Source organism: Bidens hawaiensis, unplaced genomic scaffold (assembly GCF_021521415.1).
Source record: "Bidens hawaiensis isolate Kalapana, Puna unplaced genomic scaffold, B.hawaiensis_p1.1 tig00048384_1, whole genome shotgun sequence".
Lineage (NCBI taxonomy): Eukaryota > Viridiplantae > Streptophyta > Magnoliopsida > Asterales > Asteraceae > Bidens > Bidens hawaiensis.
The window spans coordinates 7,762-13,050 of record NW_027498670.1 but is presented as its reverse complement, the minus strand read 5'-3'; the positions used below and the strand labels follow the sequence as shown (position 1 = coordinate 13,050).

At 32.9% G+C, this 5,289-nt stretch overlaps 1 pseudogene; it reads left to right on the top strand.

Annotated features, from left to right (window-relative positions):
- The first annotated feature begins 827 nt into the window (after positions 1-827).
- Positions 828-3,119, top strand: LOC143597504 (protein DETOXIFICATION 24-like; annotated as a pseudogene).
- Positions 3,120-5,289: the final 2,170 nt, after the last annotated feature.

The following is a 5,289-nucleotide window of genomic DNA, read 5'->3' as shown; positions in this document are numbered from 1 at the left end:
TTTTAAAAAAGAGGGAGGTTTTGAGTTCAAGTTTCACATGTGACAAAAAATAGGGGGTGCCAGGTTGGGTCGGGGGGTTTTCACATATACGGTGGGTTTCCTCCTGAGGGTGAAATAGATATGACCAATTAAGTGGCATGTAAGTGATCCAAATGGTCGTTAAAAAAAATTAAATAAATAGTTCATACAAGCAACAATAGCTACATGTAAGCATTAACAGTGGCGCAACGAATGACAAGCCAATTTGATGATTAGAAAGTAGCAATGGTCTTTCTCTCATGGAGGTTTATGATTGCGTATAGTTGTTGAGGCAAAATCCGAGTGTGCAGCGCATTAAAGGTTGGAAGGTAAATAAGTCTTGTTTGGAGGAGTATGAGGTAGATTGAAATCTGGATTCTGGAAAACAGGGGCCTTTTGTTCTCAAGAGTTATTATTCATTTTCTTTCTAATCTTACTCCAATTATTAATAATTATAATATTGATACTTCGAAAATAGGGGCACATTAAAAATTATGAGCTAGCTTATGAATAATTGTTGAAAATAAGTAAAACCAGACTGTTTGATCTGTTGGTTAGAGACAGTTGATATCAATTTTTTATCTTTTTAAAGCATTTGTTACAGATGATATTAATTAGGTTATTAAATTACTTCATTTTACAAATTTAATTCCAAAATAAACTATTATCATGATGGGCCTTCAGTTCCAACTCTAACGTTTTTAAATTTTAAATCGTGGCCGTTTTTTTATTTTTTTGGTTTGTAAATAAACCTTATATTTGAATATAAATTTATTAGGAAATCTGCAACTTCACTCTCATTTTTCAGGATGGATTATAATGGGATGAAGGCAAAGCTTCTTCAACATGAAGAAGAAGAAGAAGAAGAAGAAGAAGAAGAAGAAGAAGAAGAAGAAGAAGAAGAAGAAGAAGAAGAAGGTGATCTAAAACACAGGATATGGGACGAATCAAAAAAGATTTGGAGGGTTGCTTTGCCAAGCACTATAGCAAGGATTACTTTATTCGGAACTCTCGTTGTCACCCAGTCATTTATCGGCCATATCAGCGACATGGATCTTGCAGGCTACGCTCTTGTTCAAACACTTGCCATCCGTTTTATCAATGGATTACTTGTAAGCTCACCGTAGTTTGATTGCATTTGTATCATTAATAGCAAACACATAAGATTCAAACTGAGACATATTGTCTTTATTCCAGGTGGGAATGTCTAGTGCAACCGAAACCCTTTGCGGTCAATCATTTGGAGCCGGCCAACACCACATGATGGGCATTCACTTGCAACGATCATGGGTCATTGACTTGATTACCATAACCATTTTGCTCCCGATCTTGATCTTTGGCGCCCAAATCTTCAAATTATTGGGCGAGGAAGAATCGATAGCAAACAGTGGCGGATACATATCTTTATGGTTCATCCCTTTTATCTATAACTATGTTTTTAGCCTCACTATACAAATGTACCTACAAGCACAAGTAAAGAACATGATTATAGCATGGCTTGCGACTTTTCAGTTCTTTATCCATATATTATTGTCAATATTTTTCGTGTATAAGCTGAACATGGGGGTCGTGGGTGCCATGATTGCATTATCTACGTCTTCGTGGTTGCTTGTGATCGGAGAATTCATTTACATTTTTGGAGGATGGTGTCCTCATTCATGGAAAGGGTTTACAATAGCTGCATTTAAGGATCTTGTTCCTGCTGTGAAGCTCTCAATATCCTCTGGTGTGATGGTCTGGTAAGGATTTTGCACGACGTATTTAACGCCCCTAGACCGGACCCATCCTCTTTGTGACCATATTCTTTAATGTGTAGTTTGGAGTTCTGGTACAATGCTGTTCTAGTCTTGCTTGCTGGATACACAGAAGATGCCGGGGTTATCCACCTTCTCCATTTGGTATCCACTCAATCGTGTTACTATTTCTTCTGTTTTGATCAGTTTTAGAAGGAAATAGAACTCGTTTTTTGCTGCTATTTTTGCAGCCTGAACATTAACATGTGGGAGTTTACAATAAGCCTCGCTTTCTTAGGTGCCGCGTGGTAAGTAATCAACAATTCCTTTGAGAATTACCAATAGATACACTCTTTTAAAAACGCTTTAGTTTGTGTAGTAGTGATTCCCTAAGGGTTAACGATCAGAACCTCATAAATTGTTTATTTTTAATATGATATTTTCATATCCTACATTGTAATATCATTTTTTTTCTTTTTTCTATATATGACTAATGCGACTTCTGTTGTGACTTGAACATGTTTAAAGTGTTCGGGTGGCAAATGAATTAGGGCGAGGAAATGCTAAAGCAGTAAGGTTTTCCATACAAGTCTTGTTGGGGACTTCCATTGCGATAGGGGTGTTCTTCTTTGTTCTGTGTTTGGTGCTTCGGAGAAAACTTGCATACTTGTTTACTGATGATGATAGAGTTGCAGATACAGTCTCTGATCTTTCTTTGCTTCTCTCCTTTTCGGTTCTGTTAAACAGCATATATCCCATACTCTCAGGTAGCTTCTTTTCGTAGACCCGCACACTTTACACTTACTAACGATTATTGGAAAGTTTACGCGTTATTGAGTAAAACAATGTTTTGTCACCGAGCAGGGGTGGCGATTGGAGCAGGTATGCAGTCAACTGTAGCAATCATTAACCTCGTTTGCTATTACTTGATCGGTATCCCATTGGGAGCTTTGCTCGGATATACAACGTCTCTTCAAGTTAAGGTGCATTATGTATAAAATGTTATCGTTTAGAAACCGAAGTTTTGATTTTTAATTTTATGTACGATCATAAATTGGATTTGCTTGATAGGGTATATGGATTGGAATGATAGGAGGTATTGTCGCGCAAACTATTACCCTTGTATATATGATCATTTGGAGAACAAACTGGGATGATGAGGTAACTAAGTTCACAATAATTTAATAACTGGACTTAGATATTTTATATGATTTACCAAAATTTCTTCTAGAAGGCATTAATTAGTTCTGCTTTGCTAACTGTAGGTTAAGAAGGTTTCGGAACATCTCAGAAAATTCTACTTGAAATCAGATGAAAACTATGAGCAACTTTCTAATTAGTCGACTACGAAAGCTTCCACAGGTGTGTTTGTATGTAAAGAGGTTTGAATAAATTATATGAAAGTGTTTTCGGTAATTTGCAAATTGTATATTGACTTGAATTATGATGAACCAAGTACATGGTGTATATAAACAACGAAATATCGTTTAAAAGACATATTATAAATATATAATAATATTAATATGATAAAGGGGATAAAGCATAGGTAGTTCAATAGAGAAACAAATAAAAGTGAAAAGAGTAGTAAGAAGAGAGTGTAATCAGTAAGGCGTTAACGGGTGGGAAGATGGCAAATTCATGTCTCCTATAGTATTGATAAGAGTGGTAAGTACAAGGAACCGAAAACAAATCATATTATCTTTTTTATAACATACTATACACTAGGTTAGTTACCCATGTTACATACGAGTGAAAAATATAAAAAAATGTCATATATATGCTATATATTTTAACGAATTGTAAATCTGTTACTTTTAATAACTTATAATGTTTAATTAATTATGAGATATACATTGTTGTTTTTATTGAAAAAAAAAAAGCAAACAAAGGCATACAATGTAAAATGACAACTTAAAGCATCTTTCTAACTTAAACCATGAAACCAAAGAAACATATTATTAAAGATGATAAAAGCAAAAAAGTTATTAGAGAAACGGGATTGAATGAAAAAAAAAATTATTATATAAACCATAAATATTATATAAACAACAAATCGATTAAAGAAATGGGATTTAGTGAACAAACCCTAAATTACGAAGAAACATACAATGAAAACAAAAAATCAATATATGAAAATCTCAAAATAGTGAGAAACGTTTTGATACCTTATAAATGGGAGATGATCTTTATAAGTTGATAATAGTTACTAATTATGTGAGAGAAATTAGTTGACGGCAAGTTGGAAAGAGATATATGAAAGAGTTGAATGTGGATTAGGGTTTCTTAACAATAGGGTAATAAGAGGAATCAAGTGAGTTGGCAATTAGTAATTGGAAGGTGGTGACATGACATCTAGTTGGCATCTAGGTGGATGCCCTAGAATGATGCCATTTGGACAACTTGTGTTGCTTTAATATATTAGTAAGATAAGATTATAACAGTTAGGTTCCTATCCATATATAATAAGATTTTCAAATTTTAAATTGATAGGTCATAAAAATAAATTAATATTAGTGAAACTTGGAAAAAGGCGTATTATGAAACAAAAAATCACAATATATAAACATATTTTTAAGTAACATAATATAAACATATTAAACATCATATCGATTAACCGATAATTTAAAAAAAAATTATACCTTTAAACCCTAAATAGATTAAAACATAAATCGATTAATAGGAATAGATTAAATAACAAATCTATCAATCGTTAGTATAAAAAATCATGCAGTTAAACCCTAAATCCAATAACAGTGAATCAAGTTGATGTTGTTCTTCACAAAAATCGATTAAACACTAAAATATAAATCATACTTGATAATTGCAAACGATGAACATATTTGATGTTGTTCGGATTATGAAACCGACAAATCATGAAGAACCGGTTATAGATGAGGCGAAGAATCTGATTACAAACGATGGGAGCGTTATGATTTTTGAACGAAACATGTGCCTTTTAAACAAGAAACGATGAACAATTTAAACCTAGTAAATTTAATAAGTTTTTTAATTCTAACAATAATTAGAATAATTAATATCATAATTACATTAATAAGTTACAAAAATATAAAAGTCAATATCATTGATTAAAATTTTATTGTGAATATGTGGAAATTAGATTTATAGAAGGTTGATGACATGGAAGCCTATGTGGACAATTTAGGTGAAGGACATGCGGACAAAATTGTGTTGCTTTAATATATTAGTTAGATGTTTACTTAGTGCGCATATACATGATTATTTGAGAAATGATTTATGAGATTGTGGTTTCAAGTATCCGAATGCATGGGTGACTTAAAAAGGGGATATAATTTTGTAATAAATATGGTGGTATGCCCCTAATAAAAATAAACGGGATGTGCCATGAGAGTTTCGGAAATTGAAACTCCAAAAATTATGGGTTTACATATAAACGGATTTCGGGTGTTGAAATCTTAAGGAGTTCGTGTATTGAACTCCGAATAAAGTAAAAGAGGAGTTAATAATCCTTATGGATTAAAAACAAGCGTGCAAGGAATTCGGGTATTGAATTCCCAAA